Genomic DNA, 21282 nt, shown 5'->3' with positions numbered 1-21282 from the left:
CAAAAAGAAACCAAAATTGCTGAAATATTTTTTGCAGTTCATAATAGATTCGTTTAGTTGTTGCGTTTTTAATGTTAAATGTGAATGTGTTTTAAAAGTTACAGGATAAAGGGTATGATTTTTTGGTTAGCCATTCTTCTCCCAGGTTTTAATGTAACTTTAGTTGATATGTATTTAAAACTTTGCATAATATTCAAACAGTTTTGATATTTTAAAATAGCTTAGTTTTGTCACAGTTTAAATGAACTGTCTTTATTATCCGCATTACCATTTCATTACAATGCATGTCACTGTTTTGAAATCCATCTCGAAATTCACATTTCAGAAGGTTATTTGTCTATGTAACAGGATAAATATTTTTAGGTTAGCCATTTTTCTCCCAGGTTTCAATGTTATTTATTTATTTATTTAGCTAAGATTGGTGGGAGAACAGCACATCAGTAGCAGCATGTGCGCTTTATTCCATTCCCACCCCCTCTACTGACTGAACCCCTGCTGAATGAGAGAGAGAGAGAGAGAGAGAGAGAGAGAGAGAGAGAGAGAGAGAGAGAGAGAGAGAGAGAGAGAGAGAGAGAGAGAGAGAGAGAGAGAGAGAGAGAGAGAGAGAGAGAGAGAGAGAGAGAGAGAGCATTGTGCTTGAATATAGACAGAAAGGCTTTCATCAACTCAGTCGCTCAGAAAGTTCTCGGTATCGCGGCTATCAAACGCAAACACGCGCGTTCATTGGGAATATCGAAGCTGGACAAGTTGTCGAGGTAAGTTTATCACGCCAGTAATATTGAAGGTATTTTGACTAGACAGTTCGAGGATTTACGTGTTACGCGTTTAAATCTGGCTAATAGATTTATCCAAACATTAGATGTCAGCGAGGCGCCTGACAGCGACGCTCCGTCTGACACTGAATGTTCGTCAGAAACAGCATTTCTAAAAGTAGCTCATTGAGAAGCGCTTCGTAAATAGCGGCTCTCATCTAGATTTTCACACACACACACACACACACACACTGTTTCATTCAAATGGACGGGATGCTGCTGTCACAGTATATTCAGTGTGTGCGACCTCAAGTTCAACCCATTATTAGGATAACAACAGTTTTCGCCAGAATACCATAATTGTGGTTGCTGTGACTGTCTGTGAAACCAAATCTAAGCAGACCGGGGTCGGTTGGTGGGCTACGGTTTCACTCTTAGCTGAATATTTCTTGTGTAACAAACATTAAAACAAGACCATGAGTAAACAACAGACAATTTCCAGATGACAATCCTAACTGTTAACTTTTATTAACGACTGAAGTATATATTGTGCATTTAAATTAGCATAATTCTGTATTTAAATAGTTGTTTGGATGGGAAATGCAGTGGTGTAAAGTAACAAATTACAAATACTTAAATTACTGTAGCTAATTGAGTAGTTTTTCTCAGGAATTGTAATTTACTTCGTAGTTTTATAAATGTGTATTTTTTCTTTCCCTTGAGCACTTTTTCTTTTTCCCTTCCCTTTTTTTTAGTGCTGTATCATGTACTTTTACTCTGCTAATTTCCTTAAACCTGTAGTCACTACTTTATTTTTTCTTGTCTATATGGGTTGGCTGAGTTAAACAAATCAGTCCAGTGATTCTCATTGCACATAGATAGTAAATGGCATCATACTAAACAAACTTAAGACATGGGTGCTTTATAAATGCAGCAAACTGTTTGGAAGCTTAGAAGTGTCCAAGAAGATGTCCATAATCATATTATGCAATGATCGAGAGACTGTTTAGATGCATGTCACTGATGAGAATATGATGGATTCCAATGGCATGATGACTGAATTCACCAAAAATGACCTTAAACGATAATAAATGCATGTAAATGCATCAGCCTTACACAGCGTGATACTCACTACTCTTTACTTTTTACTCATACTTTAAGTAATATTTACAATATATACTTTTGCACTACATTTTTGGGAAAGTAATTGTACTTTTAATTGATTTTTCAGTACTCTTTCCACCAGAAATGTGAAAATGAAGTTAGTATGAAAAAATAATAATATCAATCCACAACTTGTATGGTTAGATAATTATGAGGCTTTGGTTTAGGGTTAAATGCATGCAATTATAGAAGTAGTAGCCTAACAATGACACTAAAATTGAGTGTTATTGGTATTCAGAACAAGCAAAAAATGTGCATATTATACTGCATGATTCATCGTAATTTACATCAAACATGATCTATTTATTCATATTCCATATGCCATCCTCCCAGACATCATAAAATATTCATAATTTAAGTGTTATATATAATGCAACTGGTTCCTTCAACATTCACATATTTTTCTAAACCTTTCTGCAAATCATTTTGAGAACATTTGTAATTAAATGGGGTGAATTTGTGTTAAAAAAAAGAAAAGCTGTTCTCACCAGCCATGAATATCTTAATGAAATCAGTGAATATGAATAAAAGGAGCAAAGATTTTGTGACAGCCTCAGATTAACCCTGACCTAACCAAGCCCTCTTGAATGATTTCATTTAATTTTATTTAATTTCTTTGTCTTTTTTTGTGGCGGTGACTAATACCAAGTTACCTAGTTACATATTTGTGAATGCTAGGGTTACCATGGTAAATTTCTGGACTATTGCTCTTTAACTATTTTTAGACACCCACAGCACACTAAACACACTTTGTGTTTCTATTATTAATCACGTCATAATGCGATTTACACATTCATAAGGGATTTTACACTGCTTTCTCTTAAGTAACAAATAAATAAATATGCCATAAACACTTTCTAACTGATAAATAATTTCCAATTCCACTTTCCAAATCCAATTTCCACACATAACTCAACTTTCCATAAGCTCCACCCAAGACTGTGATTTTAGGAACGGGTTTAGGGTGAAGGAAAGAGACTGCAGGAATGTTATCCTAGGAAAGCAGTGGATGTTGATAGAAGAACATGTCTCACTTGGGTATCCTATTGTGTGTATTTCCCTTGTGAAATACACTGACAGCTATGCGAGAGAAAAGAACAGATGGATCTCGTCGTACATTATTCAGCGGCGTCAAGTGGCATCTACCAAATACATGTCAAAACCGGTTTAAATCTATGCTGTACTGTGAAACACCTGTTAATCCGGCTGGTTAATCGTAACCAGAAATGACTAAAGAGTAAGTTAAAGTGGAGGTTGGGATAATTTTGAGAGCTCAGCTTGCCGGATTGATCACTTTTATTGTAGTGGGTTTTAGAAATGAAGGAGTTGCTCTATTACCAGGAAATTGCCATGGAGTGCGTTCGTGTTTGTCATGGCCACTGCACATTGGAGTGTCTACAAGGCTGTGATGTATTAGTAATTGTTGGCATGAGGAGTGCGTATTGGATGGCTGGAGAGTCTCTTCCTTAGAAAGACATTCACCAGGCTCAGATCTTAACAGCTGCGGAATATATAACTCAGTGCTGAGTCAACATGCTATCCATACCAACAAGCAAAGCCCTTCTTCGCTCTGACCCACTGTCCGCACACACACACACACACACACACGCACACACACACACCCCGAGAGTGTCATGTCTGTAAACACACAGACTGTACTCTTATAATCTAAATATCTAAGAAAATGCACACACACACACACGCACACACACACACACACACACACATACAAACACACACAAGAGTCTGACCCCATCTACGTATGCACACATTCTGTAGTGTACACTCATAGTCTAAATATCTCAGAAAATGCACGCATACACACAGATACACACACACCGAGAGTCCCATGTCTGCAAACACACAAATACTGTACCCTCATAGTGTAAATATCTAAGAAAATGCTTGCACACACACAAACACACACAAGAGTCTGACCCCATCTACGTATGCACACATTCTGTAGTGCACAATCATAGTCTAAATATCTCAGAAAATGCACGCAGACACACAGATAAACACACTCACATAGTCACATATCTGCAAACACACACACATACTGTCTAAATGTCTCAGTGAATGCATGCACACACACATACAAACACTCACAAGAGTCTGACTCCATGTCTGCATATGCACAGATTCTGTAGTGTACACTAGTCTAATTCACCGGCATGGACCACACCACAGTTTGAGCTAGACTTTATTGTAGGGATGAAGGGGATGGTAAGAAAACAGTGGGATGAAGGGAAGTAAGAGGATAAACTGTGAACAGGTAGGTAGGTTGATTGGGCGTCCTACAATGATGCCCAGAGACTCAGAGTGGGGGTTCTATCTCTGAAATATTTTAGTAGAGTGATTGGACCCCCTGATTGTGGGAGTGAAGAGAGGGTTATAGGATTGTGAATGGGAAGTGAGGAAATAGAGGCAGGGAGGGTGGGTTCTAAAGAACAAGATGAACAGTACTAGAGGGCTGGTCTGCCTGAAATAGGTTTTAGGGAGTAGGTGATTGGTGAAGGAGACAAAGTGAGGCGTGGTTCCACCGCCGAACCTTTGTTAACAAGTTATCCCCATATATCTCAGAATATGCATGCACACACACAAATACACACACACACTAAGAGTCCCATGTCAGCAAACACACACATACTGTACACTCAGAGTCTAAATATCTCAGAAAATGCAGATAAATCAGATAAACTCAGAAACACACACACACTGAGAATCATACTGTACACTCATAGCACACACATACACCACCACACCGACAGTCTGACCCCATATCTGTAAAACACACTCATACTTCACTGTAAAAAAATGATAGCTTTCACACTCTTGATTATGTTGTGTTGAGACAACATGAAGACATTTTACAAGTTTGAGTGGATTAAACATAAAACAATTAAGTTGTCCCAAAAAACTCAAGAATTATTTTGTTTCAGCTCATTTTAAAATGCGTAGTTTGAACAAACAGCAAACGTCAAATTTTGAATGTTTACACCAAGTCTAAAACATGTACAGAAAACATGTACACAAATATCTAATACATGCACACAAATACACACACCACCACACTGACAAGTGTGCAACTGCACAAATACACTCATAGTGTAAATATTTAAGAAAATGAAAACACACACACTCAAACCGAGAGTCTTACTCCATGTCTGCAAGTGCGCACACACTGTACACTCAGTCTAAATATCTAAAAAATGCACACACACCACCACCACCACACTGACAGTCTGACCCCATGTCTGCAACCGCACAACAAATACATTCCTAGTCTAAGAGCACATGTACGCATAAACTAGACATGGGTCGATGTAAGATTCTGATGGTATGATAACCTTGAATAAAAATATCATGGTTTCACGGTATGACGGTATTGTGATTACTGCTCTAAAATATGTTCTATTTTTAAATGTCTGGGTAAAAAACTACACCTTTTTCCCCATTAAACACATTAAATTTTATTTGAATAAACGTTTAAAATATTTTGGAACAGTAAACATGTCAAATTAAATAATTGAAATAATTCATTGACCTTTGCTGTCTTCATTAGTTTCAAAAACACTGATTTCTTTACATTTCTTTACATGGACATAATGATTTTTATTGTATGCAAACTGTATCCCCTAAATGCAACCCTCGCAGAAAACATTCTGTGTCCTTATGTTTTCAAAAATATCTTAATTTACTGTGATTTGTAGGTTGTTTTCTTCATGGAGACCACACACAGACACACACATTTCAGTTTCTTATGGCGTCTGGTTTCTGTTTCTGGTGAAATCAGTCCCGTTTTTACCTCACAGTACTGTAATTGTGTCAATAAATAAACACTTTGCATTTACTTTCTCTTGCTTTCAGACTTTTCATCGCCTTTGCAGTAGGTTCCATTAACATTTGCTAGAACGTTTGTGCTTCAGTTCTGTTTATATATGACAAAGTGAAAAGTGTTGCTGCATGGTGGCCCAGTGGTTAGCACTGCCGCCTCACAGCAAGAAGGTCGCTGGTTTGTGTCCTGGCTGGGATCCCAGTTGGCATTTCTGTGTGGAGTTTGCATGTTCTCCTCGTGTTTGCATGGGTTTCCTTCGGGTGCTCCGGTTTCCCCCACAGTCCAAAGACATGTGGTACAGGTAAATCGAATAAACTAAATTGTCCATAGTGTATGAGTGTGTGTATGAATGAGTGTGTATGGGTGTTTCCCAATACTGGGTTGTAGCTGGAAGGGCATCCGCTGCGTAAAACGTATGCTGGAATAGTTGGCGGTTCATTCCGCTGTGGCGACATTTGAAATAGACACTAAGCCAGAGGAAAATTTATAAATTTGTATGTTCCTTATTATCAATGTTTATTGCATTCATTCACTTCGCATTAATATTGGTCTAAATATTGGTCTAACGACTCAAAATTAACATGTCAGATTTTATGTTAAGGTTGCAAAGGTTGTTTTTTGTTACACTTGACCTGTGATGACACACCAAAAAGAAAGAAAAATATATACTTTATCATAATACACAGTATTTGTTTTAGGAAATACACAATTTTTTACCATTTACTTTTTCCCAGCAAGCATTTTTTGTTTTTAAAGATGTCTAATAGATGTCTAATAGACGTCTAAACATAGTCGTCTTATATGTTTCTTTATTTAACCAGATAAAAAAACCCACCGAGATCAAGATCTCATTTACAAGGGTGACCTGGCCAAGAGGTCCGCAACACACGACTTATGAAAAAAATAAAATAATAATAATAATAATAATAATAATGTTAATAATAAATAAAAAATCAATATAGTATAACAATACAGTTCAGTTGTTCAGCTTTACCACATTTCAATATATTAAAAATATATAGCTAAAGCAAGGCTAAATTTGGGCTGTTAGTGAAAATCTAATAGACATCTAAGAATAGTCCAAAACTAGACTAGTCACCAAATAAACAGAAATGAATGACTACACATATAAAGTCTGTCTAATCTGTCTATTTGACCACTAGTCTAGTTTTGGGCTATTCTTAGATATCTATTATATTTTCACTGACAGCCCAAGTTTAGCTTTGTTTTAGCCAAGCAGTCTACGTTTAGATGTCTATTTGATGTCTATTAAACACAAAATTGTATGCTGGGTTATTTTCAGACTCATGTCATTAAAAATTGCAGTGGTTTCTATCAACATTTGTGCCATTGTTTTTGCTTTATAGGATCAATTCTGCTTACACTGTATACCACAAAGTTAAAGGCGTTTCTTTCATATTCTATATTACTTGTATTTCATCATTTATTCATTCATTTATTTACTTTTCGGCTTAGTCCCTTCATCAGGGGTCGACACAGCAGAATGAACTGCCAACTTATCCAGCATATGCACTGTTTTACACAGTGGGTGCCTTTCTGCAGCCCAGTACTAGGAATATTACACCATTCACTTTCATCATTCACATTATTTTCCATTCTAACCATCATATCCAAAGAGTCATTTTCATTTTACTGCATTTATCTGACATTCTCTGCACAAATAACTTTTTATGTTACACCTGGCCTGTGATACGAGTCAGAAAAATGAATAACTTGACTACCATGCTCATTGTCATAATCATAACATAAATAAATGCAATTGCAATTTCAGGAATGTCGTTATAGCACATTTTGTATAATGGAGGTTTTCATATAAAGTATACTGCTCTTAACTGTGAGATGATTCTCAGTAGTGGGTCTCTCAGACCTCACACACTATAAAGTTCAGGCCTTTGATTAACATTTCTCTCTTATTTTCTCCTGAGAGTCACAAAAGTTGGTCTGACAGGTAGACAGATGCCCTTTGGCTTCTGACATTGAGCTGTGTTTGTGCTTGTAGTGTGTATTTATGTCTCTTGTCTGCCTATACAGATGTGTGTGTGAGTTGTTTGTGCTCTGCTCCTGGCAAACCCCCTCTTTTTATTTATTTAATTATTTTTTGAAAATGAAAGCTGCCTCCAATAACCTTTGGGGAAAATAAAAGGGGATGAAAGTTGGAAAAAAAAAAAGCAAATGAGAAAGAATTCAGTTATTTATGGCTCATGTCATCTGTTCACTGGCACGATTTATGCTCTATAAAGGCTCTCCACTCTCTCTTTTTGCAATTTCATACCCCAGCAAATCAGATATTACACAGCTCTAAATTTTTAATTTTGTGTGGCCAGCGCGAGACAGAAAGAGAGATGTTTTAAGAACTTTGAACGTAGTTTAAATCAAGGGATGTGAGTCAGGAACTGAGTTCAATGTGTTGGTTACAAACAGTTTCAAATGTTTAGAAATTAGAGCACATAAGTCCAAATATATACATAGACTGCGAGGCCAAAATTTACGGTCAGTGAGATGTGAAAAAAAAAGGATTTGCAAATACACATTAATATTGATCAAAAGTAAAAACATTAGTAAAAGGCAGTAAAGATATTTATAATGTTATAAAATAACTGTTCATTAGTTCTAAGCTCTAACCTGTTATGTGATCATGAATAATGTATTATGTCAGGCCTGTAGCCTGGCTGTGGGGGATTGGGGGGTTCAGATGATTCGAAAGACCAACACCCCCCCCCCCCCCCCCCGCCCCCCCCCCACCCCCTTGACAAAGTCCAGAGTCGGACCCCTGTATGAGCTCATTTATTTTATTTTTGACTGCTATACCATCATAAATTGTGAAAATTATCAATAGAAGATGGCTTTAGTACAAGTTTAATTTTTAATTATAAGTGGCCAAATTCTAGCTGAGGAAAGTTGATTGAGCAGGCCAGTTTTTTGCTGCCTATAAGCTGCTACAGTTTTTATTTTAAAAAGAGTTTTACCCGATAACCATTTTTTTTTAAATGATGGATGATAATAAATTTGTATTTAAAAAAGTATTTTTTCATATTTCTTTATTCATTTTTAAAACTGCTAATTTGATTATAATATTTTTAAAACTGGATTACTTACAGTTTAAATCCAAATTTGTAATTAAATACTTCAAAGTAAAATAGTATGGTAAACACTTTTTGAAAATATTTTGGTGCTTAAAAAAGTGTGGTTATGATCACCATCTGACAAGCTGATCCAGCAAAGAGTAGTTCTTAAAATGTCACTAAAATGCATAATTGAATAGAAAATGAGGTGAATAACTGCAAAAAAGGTCAACTTTTTCAGAGAAAAGAACCACCCCTTTCAATAGGTTGCGGGACTGTATATTTGACTGAAATATTTAGACAAATAGGAAGTTTAGTAATGCTAATGATTAATATTAAGCTTCAAAATAACATTAATAATAAAGTAATATTAAGACTTAATATTAGGATAATATTAGATGTGACACTAAAGGCTGTGAAGCTGAGAATTTAGTTTTAAATCAAAGGAATAAATAGCAGTTTAAAATTAATTAAAACAGAAAATAGTTGCTTTAAATTTAAATAATTCATTCATTCATTCATTTTCTTTTTGGCTTAGTCCCTTTATTAATCCGGCGTCGCCACAGCGGAATGAACCACCAACTGATCCTGAACTATTTTTTATGCAGCGGATGCTCTTCGAGTCGCAACCCATCTCTGGGAAACATTCACACACACTCATTCACACTCATACACTACTGATAATTTAGCTCACCCAATTCACCTGTAGTACATGTCTTTTGGACTGTTGGGAAAACCGGAGCACCCGGAGGAAACCCACGCGAACGCAGGGAGAACATGCAAACTCCACACAGAGAGCCAACTGACCCAGCCGAGGCTCAAACCAGCGACCTTCTTGCTGTGAGGCGACAGCACTACCTATTGCGCCACTGCGCTGACCTAAATTGAAATAATGTTATTAAATAAACATCTTTTTTAGGTATGAAAATGTAAGGTAAAATGCAAAAATAAATAAATACAAATATCTCGGCAAACAATTTTGTTTCAATTTTAAACACGTTTAATAGACATCTAATAGACATCTAAAAGTAGACAGCTTGGCTTAAACAAGGGTAAACTTGGACTGTCAGTGAAAATCTAATAAACATCTAAGAATAGCCCAAAACTAGACTAGTGGTCAAATAAACAGGTTAGACAGACTTTATATGTGTAGTCATTCATTTCTGTTTATTTGATGACTAGTCTACTTTTGGCCTATTCTTAGACATCTATTAGATTTTCGCTGACAGCCAAATTTTAGCCTTGCTTTAGCCAAGATGACTATGTTTAGACATCTTTTAGAAAAATTCTTGCTGGGATATTTTGCATATGTTAAAGAAATGTAAAGCCAAGCAAATAATTGTATATAAAAATAATTAAATCAATTAAAAAATTCCATCATCATCTGCATTTTCACTATTAAAAGCAAAGGTGCCAGTAAGTTTTTTTACAGTGATGCCATAGAAGAACGTTTTTGTTTCCTAACCTAACCTTTTGGTGAAAAGTGTTTCAAGAATTTTTTTATAGTGTGTTTAGAACATTTCTGGGATGAAAACGTTCAGCGGATGTTAAAAGTTCTTCTTAGAACCATCACTGCCAATAAAGAATCTTTATTTGTAAGAGGGTAAAGATCAACCGTGTCATATAAGAAACACATTTCTTTTATTATGCAGACTTGACCTTAAACTCCTGAACTCAAGTCAGCTATTATTGTGCAAGTCATCTTAACCTTGCAAGACTCACAGCCGCTGTGGAGTTTAAGTGAACCCGCAAGCAACAATGCAGAATCTCCACTGAAATATTTCACACGACATTTCCCCAATAGTTAACCTCAGCCCAGTCAACAATATATTTGGCCGTCCGTGTGAATCTAAACGATGTCGCCTCCAGCCATGTTATGTTTTTCAGGGATGCTAACAAGAACAGAAAACCGTGAGTGCTATTGTGGAGTCATTTGTATGCAGCATTAACCTGCATGAGTGCTTTTTGCTAGTCTTAATGGTGTCGGCCTGAGTGGTATTAATCTCTTGTGTTGTGTTAGCCGGTCTTAATGGCGCAGGCCTGTCTGAAACCACCAAATAGGGAGATGTGTCTGCCTGCACCACTGAGCTAAAGTCAGCTTGTGTTAATGGTCTGCCGACTTCAGTCATAAAATATTTCTGCTTACACTTATGCGACCTTTTGACATTTACTGCAGTGGACATCGCTACTTGCTCCGTGCAATGCTTGCTTCCTGTTTATTCCCTAATTGCTTTATTTGAGACTTAAATGGTGGAATCAGAGACAGTGGTTTGCTGCAAAACTTTGATAAACTGGATTGTTGCCAGAGAGAGGAAAAGAAACAGAGTCTGAGAGTGAATTTCAGGACGATGGCCCATTCCACAGGGATGATTCATCATGCTGGGCGCCTCCAGGGTTACGTTGCTTTAGTTTTTAAAAATATGAACACACGCATTTACTCATACACAGTTGGATGTTCTTAAGGTAATGTTTTTATATTAGAAGCTTACATAAGTCTAGCTTGCTTGATAAATGCTTACTTTATGCAAAATATGAATGCGCTGATTGTCAAAAATAACTTTAGCAGGTCTCTGTAATGCACTTGCTGGCTGATTCACTGTATAGCTTCTATAAATCTGATGGAAGTTTATTTTTTATCCATATCTCTGCCCAGTGTTTTGGATAAGTGCCTTAAAGGGATAGTTCACCCAAAAATCTAAATGTACAATTTACTCTCTCTCAAGTGGTTCAAAAACCGTTAAACATTTCTTGGTTCTGTTGAACACTAAAGAATATATTTAGAAGAAAGCTAAAAACCTGTGACCATTGACTTCCATTGTAGGAAAAACAAATACTATGTTACAGGTTTTCAGCTTTCTTCAAAATAAAAACTTGTCAGGTTTGGGACAAGTAAAAGGTGACGAACTGATTCTCAGTTTTGGTTGAACTCTTTCTTTAAATTCTTAACTTTATTTCATTCAAAGTGAAGAGAACTCATTTCACAGTTTGTGTATTTCTATGCTCTTGTCATCCTAAACATAGTCTCAGTCACAGACGGCATGCCCACAGACGCCCACAGTTCGTTCACTGATGCCTGATGCTTATTGGACACAAAACTGGAAAGTTCTTTCCACATGCTTTTTTAAACAGTTCATTTGCATTTTTTTTACTGTATTCAGTAAAAGTTGTTGTGGATTGAAACATCAAAATTGGGAGAGCATAAAAAAATATTAGTTGCATGAATAATTGCTAAAAGACTGCAATATTGATTCAAACACTCATGTTCATTCATTCATTCATTTTCCTTTGGCTCAGTCCCTTTATTCATCAGAGGTCGCCACAGCGGAATGAATTTTCTACTTATCCAGCATATGTTTTACACCCTGGATGCCATTTCTGCTGAAACCTAGTACTGGGAAACACTCATACACTCCCACATGCACACACATACACTATGTCCAATTTAGTTAATTCAATTCACCTATAGCGCATGTCTTTGGACTGCGGGGGAAACCGGAGCACCTGAAGGAAACCCAGGGAACATGGGGAGAACATGCAAACTCCACACAGTCATGCCAACTGACCCAGCCGGAACTCAAACCAGCAACCTTTTCACTGTGAGGTGACAGTGCTAACCACTGAGCCAATATGTTGCCCCCAACACTCACATTCATTCATTCATTAATTCATTTTCCTTTCGGCTTAGTATGTTTTATTAATCTGGGGTCGCCACAGTGGAATGAACCGCCAACTTATCCAGCACGCTTCACGCAGCGGATGCCCTTCCAGCTGCAACCCATCATTCTACAGTTGTGATCAAAATAGAGTAAATCATGCCACGCCATGCCAGGAGAGAGCGCTCTCACCTGAATGCTGATTGACAGCACCCTCTCTGCTGATTCTACAGACATTTTCTGTTTGGCATCCATAATACCTTGGGCTGCATTCCAGTCCACTTTTTATGCCCTTCACCTGCTAACTTTCCTTCGTCTCGTTCCCTCGGATGTACGCCACTGATTACGTCACACAAGTGATTGGCGGATTATCTGAATGGGTTTAAATGAAATGCCCTAAACCTTTGAGCACTTGGGAACTACACTGTAGATCACAATCACATTGCATTCTAGGACATATTCTGTAGGTGCTGGAGTGGACATATGAAGCCGACTCACTCTTTCTTGAAGTATTGCCAGTTTTGGATTAGGCTTTTTGCTGGTTTGGACTGCTTATTGTTATTATTTAGCCTCTGACTTTGGTTTATGGATTGTGATTTGTAATTGCTAAACCATTTTTATAAACTCTTGCAAATGGACTAAATCTGGCTGTTGCCACATCCTCATTTTTTCAAAAGTTAAATTATTCAAGAAATTCATTCAAAAACGCTGATTTATCCAGTAACGAAACAACAAGTGTTGTCTTTATAAGTCAATAATTTAATTATTGTACTCCAATGCACTCAGTTATAATGGAGGATCAGTCTTGTCTGTGAGTGAGTCAGCAGGAAAGCATTAGCGCAAAGTGCATTATACATGGTGAGTGAAAACCTTCGCTCTTGCTTTTCACTTCAGGTAAAGAGCTTAGAATGACCAAGAGGCGATACTCAATAGAACGTTCCATTGCAACAGCCCCGCGATTCCGCCATTTTGGAGTGAAAGCGATCGGCTGTCCATTGGATCTCATTGCTGTCGCGATGGCAAGCAGCTGCTTTGTTTTTATTTATTTATTTATTTAAAAAGCACATTAAAGCTAAGATACAACCTGAAAGACGACAATACAACACTTATTATAACAATCATTAGCACTTTTAATAGTTTATTTTACAGACTTATAATATGCTGTTGCTCTATTGGAATTTTCATTCCAAAATGGCTGCCCATTTCCAAATCGCGCTAGAGTGTCGCCTCTTGGTGATTCTATGCTCTTTGCTTCAGATCAGAATAACAACACACGAAAATGAGTGTAGTACAGCAGCAGTGAGGGGAATGTAAATAAAAAAGGGTGTAAAGCTGCCTTTCCACTGCACACGACATTTGGACATGACTATCTAAATACGCCCCCTTGTGGCAGTTACACAGAATTTTCAGTTTTGGCGTGAACCATGGGAGAGAAGCTGTTCTCGCAGTGTCCAAAATAAAGGAGTGCAAAAGCAAGAGCCTTTATTCTCTGTGCGTTTACCATGGTTGAATGAATGAATACTAGAAACTCATAGAGCGCTAAAGATTTTGGAGGCGATGTGGAGACAACATAAAAAATATTTATTTTAATTACTCATTTATGAATAGAAATGTTTTATTTAAATATAGACTTTTTTCCTGATTCAAAAAATAACGAAAACTCCTATTTCTCATCTCGCACGCACAGACCTGCCTGGACAACATTGGAATACATCACATCAGGTCGGCCAGTCGCATACGGTCTAGTCGCAGGACATAAATATCTATGATTGCAGGAGTTCAAATATTTTAACGAATCCACAGCTCAAATTGGATTCAAAATTGCCGCATACGGAGATGATCGGAGCTCCATGCTGCTCCTGGACTACTCTCCATTGGAAATGAATGACTTCCGGTCTGTTGCTTGTTGATTGTTGTGTGCAGTGGAAAGGCTGCTTAAGGATGTTTCCAGAGTGGCTTTTAGGATTCTTTACTTGTGCGTCCCAGCCACTAGCCCCCCATCTGAAATATTTTTTTGAATAATGGTAATGTAGTCATCCAACTTCACAATTTGTAATGTTGCAATATGTATTTGAATAATGATGATTGGTTCTCTTACTTGAAAGCTCAGATGTGATTATTATAATTTGTGGTTTACTGTATCATTATGGACACCTTACAGTTTGCTTTGATTGTTCAGCATTTACACTTTAACATTGCACACACATTCTAACATTTTATTTATCAAGTTTAAGAGTTTCTTTAATACTTGTGTTTATTTTATTATAAAAAAAGAGATATTTTGTTTAAATATTTTAGTTTTCACTATTTAAACTAAAGTATTTCCCTTAGTGATGTTAGTAAATAAAGTGGATAAATAAAAAACCTAGTATTTCTAAATAGATTGTTAAAAAATATTGAATAATTATCAATAGCAATATCGCCGAATCCCAAGTTCAAACTGATTTTATTTCAATGGTTTATTTATATAAACTTTAGCAGTTAACATTTTTCTGAACCTATAGCAAAACACAAGTTATTTAGTTTAGCTGCCTATACAGAATCATGTGAATCCTGATTCTCAGGTCAAACTGACAAAAATAAAACAAATAGTCAATATTAATATTCTGTCTTAAAGGGCACTAAAAGCTCAGTTTATCAGTTTGTATGTTTAGGCATCACAACATTACACTGTAAAAAATCTGGATTTTAGTAAACCAAAACATTTTTGAATGTTTTTGTTACGGTTAAACAAGCAAACCAGTCAGACAGTTTCTTCCTGTCTCAGCAGATTGTCCTTCGCTTGAATAAGCTGCAATAAGGACCAGACAAGACTTTTTAATCACAGATTTGGCTACACAAAGCTATGCAAACCACAAACAGAGGCGCACTGGCCTTCGATGCCTCCTTTCCCATATACAGAATATTTATAGCACCTGCACTGCGTAATGAATAGGTATCATCAACCGCCACAGAATGAGATCAGATTAAGTCTTAATGTGATTTTACTTGTGGCATCAGACTCCCCGAGGCTCAGTTCTGCTCTCAGTCTTTCATGTCTATTTGGAGCAGAAACACAAACATTGTGCAATATCAATGGAGGATGGATGGGCTGAGCGAGTTCCCTTTTCTCTCTCTTTTCTGGTCATCTGTGCCAGGAGCTTTGGTCTGCTGCCCTCTTTAATGATGCATGCAACATTAGCCAGCCACTATCCCAAGATAGGACGGGGCCGATGGCATTCTCTGGTCAAAGAGGCTGCATTGTTTGGGTTCAGAATAGCATGGTCTACAGAGAAAGGGAAGAACAAAGTATGCTGTCTGCTGGGTCTGTTTTCTAAAATTGTTATTTTGGGATTGCCACAAATTATATTTTAATGTCTTTGTTATTTAAGCAGATTTCTTGGAGTGATCAGAAAGCAGATGTAGTCAGAATTAATATAGATATGTACAGGTTTATTGAACTTTTTTGGGGACTTATTTTGACTGATAATTTCAAATAAATAAATAAATGAATGAATGACCACTAATCATTCATTTTTTCATTTATTCTTTTTACCTATTACTTTATTCTTATTCTCTATTTCAGACAACCCAGGCTCATTCTGAAAACGTACCTCTAAACACATTTCTGGAGAGCGCCTAAAACATCCCAGGAGGTGTGTTTTTTTTTTGCAGTTTTTGTTTTCGCGAATCCACCAGAGGTCGCTGTGTATGCTTTTTCAGATCTCAAATTTCAATTGTGAGTGCCATTTGTGCCTGCTGTTCTCCTTTTCTTAAACCCAACAAATTGTATTAATTGACCCGCCCACCCACTTCCTTAAACCCAACCAAGAACCCAACCAAAAATCCAGAAAAAGAAAAGCCCTCGTCTGATTTTTACCACGTTTTCAGATTTGATCACGTTCTCACCCTGTTATTTACTTGTTTATTTTATTTTTTGCCTTCTGTTTTTGTCTTACCCGCTTTCTGGAATCGTTCAAAAAACCACAGACGAACATGGCGAGCTAACGTGACAAACTGGTAACAGCCGGAAAGCCATCTATACGGAGGTAAGTGGTCAGCTAGTAAGCGTGAAATGGAACGGTGCCTCATAGCGCCTCATAGCGTTCATTTTAAAAATAAATGCAGCCATACATACTTTCTGGCTACATAATTTACGATCTCCAGAAACGTATATAGGGCTACGTTTTCAGAATGAGCCAATTTGATTTCAGAGGTCGCCACAGCGGAATGAGCCGCCAACTACTCCAAAATATGTTTTTTCGCAGCGGATGTCCCTCCAGCTGCAGCCCAGTACAGGGAAACACCCATACACACTCATTCACACACACTCCTATACTACAGACAATTTAATTTACTCAATTCACTTATACCGCATGTCTTTGGACTGTGGGGGAAACCGGAGCACCCAGAGAAAACCCACACGAACACGGGGAGAACATGCAAACTCCACAAAGAAAAACCAACTGACCCAGCCGGGACTCGAAGAATCGTCCTAACTTTCCCCCCTGCTAGCAATGCTTCTGCCCCAACCACTAATCAAATAGATTTAATTTAATTTAATGATTATAATATTGACAGTTCTACAGTGTGAAGTAAAATGCCATCAATAGTTTGCAAAACAAAACATATATATATTATACTACTAATATATTATACTAAATATGTTTTATAACTAAATAACTAAAACAGCCTAAATAGTGAAACAGAGCTAAATAATATAAATATAAGTTAATATTTTTAATATTAATATTGAATTATATTTTTATACAAAAAAAAATTATACTGACTAGGGCTCTAAAATATGTCATTTCAGCATCGATATTGCAATGTGTGAGTGTGCAATAGACACATCGAAAGATCTGCAATGTCAAGATATGATTACAAACAACCAGGCATTACAGCTCACAACACAGTGGCATCATTTCAAATTATAACTTCAAAGTGAAATTTAATTATTTGCATTTGATTTTAAGGCCTATGACTAAGCATTTCAAGCTAATTTAACGCATTTGGGCACAAAAAATTTAATGTTTGCACCTTAAAGATCAATTGAAGAGTTCAGATACAAAAACCTCTAATGCCGTCTGAAATGTTCTCCCATTAAAAAGTTATTCATCACTATAAAAGTAAAACTACTGAGTCTACATACAGGAGTCAAAGAAAAATGCTACTTTCAGAAGAAAACATCAAATGGCTTTTAGAGGTTTTTGCATCTGAACTCTTCAATTGTACATTCATATAATTCTTTAATCAATGAAAACAAATTCTTTTCTGTTGCTGAATTCTGTTCGACTCCCCAGTAAGTTATAAGTAATTGTTTATTTAATTTGTATACTTGCTCTGTTATATGTGTTTATCTTTGCTTGTCACTTTTGTATTGTATTTTATGCACATACACTCCCCTATAAAATCATCCCAATCAATTACTAAATTAACTAAATTACTAAATTTACTAAAATGTAAATAAAAGCAGAACATATTTAAATAAAAAACAATTAGACAAACTATCCATTTAAAATAATAGTTTCTCAATGGCACTAAAACAGCCTGTGTTAAACTGTTCATAAAATGTAGCTGCCTTTATATTTTGGTTTAGGAAACACTGCAAGGAACACATACTTAGAGTTCTTTGGCAACAAAACATTTGAAAAAAAAATGGTTTAAAGAGGGACATTCTGACTAAGCATAATAATACAAATAGATCATTGGAAACGGAGAAGGGAAAAAAAAAAGAAATTTACTGTGCTAGGCAAAACCTTGTGTTAAGAACAAATGAAATCTACCTTCCATAACCTGCATTTGGGGGTGGAGAAACATAAAAGAAGAAGATGAGAGAGTTAAAAAAAAGAAAAAGGAAATGAGAAAGGGTTCTTGAGGTTATTTGCTGCTCACGTCTGTTCATACGCTCTGTAACGAATCTACCATCCCTCTATTTTCAATTTGTAGCTTTATATCGTAAGTCCCAGGCAGCAGATTTAATTAAGAATCCAGTCCAAACATGGCTTATTTATGAGATAAATTCAAGTGGCTGTTATCTGACAGTACAGAATCTGCGTGACTTCGCATTTTTATGCACAACTGCACTGCTGACATTTGCCACATATTGTACTTGTGAATTGTGCATCGGGATTGTAACAAAGAACAGGCTATTGATTAACTGGCAAGAGCAACTTGGATCTATTGTTGGACTGTGTGCGTATCTGGGACATTAAAGGTCTGGGAAGAGCTGTCCTGAGTTACCCGTCAGGAACACAATAGTGTTTCAACAGCACATAACAGTTGAACACATGAGCGTGGAGTGGTTCATTAATTGCAACTCAGGCTGTAAACATTAAAAAAACAACTGGTCAGGAGCCCTTATTGACACATTTCAAAGGGTTTGTTAGTTCAAGTTGAAATAAAAAGTCATTATTTACAGTATTCGCATGTTATTTCAAAGCCTTTTAAAATCTATACATTAAAAAAAATCTATACATCATTGGAACACATTTGATTTGATCAATTTTGAGAGATTTCTCTTACTAAAAAATAAGGATCCCAGTGTCTTCAAATATGATGCCAAGCAACCATACTGTATGTGAAGCAAGTCAAAATAAAGCAAAAAGAAGGCCAAGAAAAACTTATGTTATTGATGTTACTAGGCAGTCATTAGGACCTGATGGAGTCTGTTAGGGGCAGATCAAACCAAACATGCTTTTTAGTTCTAAAAATGTGAGGTGCACCCACCACACTCTCTTTTTGTTGGTTTTGGAAAAGATCAATGCACTGCGCTTTTTATGTTGCTAGGCAACTACTGTATTAACATTCATAGTGCTGAAGCACACTTTTTTCGTACTGAGTTTTTTCCAACTTAAGGCACACAGAGTGATCTATCAAAAAGACTAACTCTCTGCAACTCTCACATGGTTGCCCATTGAAGCTAAGCAGGCCTGTGCCCGGTCAGTACCTACATGGGAGACCACATGGGAAAGCTAGGTTGCTGCCAGAAGTGGTGTTTGTGAGACGAGCAGGGGGCACTCAACTTGTGGTTTGTGTGGGTCTAAACACCCCAGTACAGTATATTGATGGGGACTCATTACTGCTCAGTGAGTGCTGTCTTTCAGATGAGATGTTAAACCAAGGTCCTGACTCCCAGGATGTCCTTTTCGAAAAAGAGTAGGGGTTTAACCCCAGCATCCTGGCCTAATTTGCCCAATGGCCTCTGTCCGTCATGGCCTCCTAACCATCCCCTTCATCACTCTGTCTCCTCTCCACCAATCAGCTGGTGTGTGGTGTGTGCTCTGGTGCAATATGGCTGCTGTCATATCATCCAGGTGGATGCTGTACACTGATGGTGGATGAGGAGATATCCCCAAAAATGTGTAAAGCGCTTTGAGTGTCCAGAAAATCACTATATAAATGTAAGGAATTATTATTATTATTATTATTATTATTATTATTATTATTAGAACACGAGGTGTACAAAAAAGCTCACTGTCATTAGAAAATCATTTACAAAGATGCCTCTCACTGCAAAAAAACCCCCACACATTTGGTACAGTATGTTGTGGGGCCAAAGTCGGAAGAGGCTTTTGATTACTGAGGGATATTGTACACAGAGTTATTCTGTACTCACATTTGCAGTTTCAATTCAGTAATCAAGTCAGTTAAGTTAAATATCATTGCTGACCTCATCTTATACCAGCGCTTCAGACAGTACTTCCCTCAGTCTCAGAGCAGCATCTTGCCCAGGCTCACACACACTGCATGTGAGTTAACCACACCCACTTATTTACATGTCCTTGTATACACCGAATAAAAACTCTATTACAGATAAACAATTTATTCCATGTTAATGATATATATATGTCACTCTTCACAATCCTAGCAGATCCCTTCATGTTGGTAATTTAAATTTTTTCAGTCATCTTTAAACATAAAGACAAAACTATGTATAAAAGGAAAAGATACTGTTTTTGCATTTTCAAGTAGTTTTTATATATGGATAAGACAAAACAAAATAAAGAAAAGTAAATAGAAAAAAAATAAAGTTGAGTAAATTAAAATATGACAAAAAAATAAATAAAAATAGTAGCCACTTTTACTAAGTTTTGCCAACATTTAAATTTAGCTATTAATGCATATAAAACCCAAATATAGATAATAAATATATATTTTAACACTTTTTGTCCACATATTAACCTTCAGTAAGCAAAATAAAGCAAAAGTAAGCTAAAAAAAATCACAAGAGAATAAATGTATCTGACATCGAAGGGGGTCATGGAGCATTAAAAAACACATCAGTGTATTACAGTATATTAGTTTCCTTTTTGTATCTTTGTATTTTTATTTGAAATGGATTACATTACATCTGAACGCGATTTTAAAAGTGTGAAAGATAGTGTGCAATCATATTAACTGAAATTGTTCAATCTCTTTCTTTTATCCCTTCATAACCCAGAAGCGTTGATTCACACAGGCTGCTGAGGAAAGCACCTGAGGGAACTTCTCTTCTCTCATCTCTGTTGTTTAATTACACGTCTTTTCTTCGGTGTTAGTGCACTTTTCAGCATGGATTACATAAACCGTTCCTTCGAGCTTCCTTGCTCTGGTGCTGCTGCACACACCGCACAGCATCAGACAATAAAGTCTTCCATCAACACACTGACAGCCTGAAATCAACAGCAAACCACATGCCTCGTGTTTTAAGCGCTGAGACACAAACATCTCCTCAAAGCTGCAAAACAAATTTAGCAAACTGAACATGAGCCTGTCATCGCATATGTGCACGCTGGAGGATCAGAAGGGGGGATAAAGGGACATTGAGAAAA

General features: G+C 36.7%; 1 protein-coding gene across 2 annotated transcripts in view; it reads left to right on the top strand.

The window, feature by feature from the left end:
• Positions 1 to 630: 630 nt before the first annotated feature.
• The window catches only part of chst15 (carbohydrate (N-acetylgalactosamine 4-sulfate 6-O) sulfotransferase 15), a 46492-nt gene continuing 25840 nt past the window's right edge, over positions 631 to 21282 (top strand). The window contains exon 1 of one of the 2 annotated variants that reach the window (XM_056477595.1): positions 631 to 755. The gene's annotated coding sequence lies outside the window, so the exon portion shown is untranslated. Of the gene's footprint in view, positions 756 to 11023; positions 11301 to 21282 lie in introns of those variants that run through there. The other variant, XM_056477596.1, reaches the window with a different exon arrangement.

Source organism: Danio aesculapii, chromosome 17 (assembly GCF_903798145.1).
Source record: "Danio aesculapii chromosome 17, fDanAes4.1, whole genome shotgun sequence".
Lineage (NCBI taxonomy): Eukaryota > Metazoa > Chordata > Actinopteri > Cypriniformes > Danionidae > Danio > Danio aesculapii.
The sequence above is the reverse complement of the archived record's forward strand: the minus strand, read 5'-3'. Positions and strand labels throughout refer to the sequence as shown.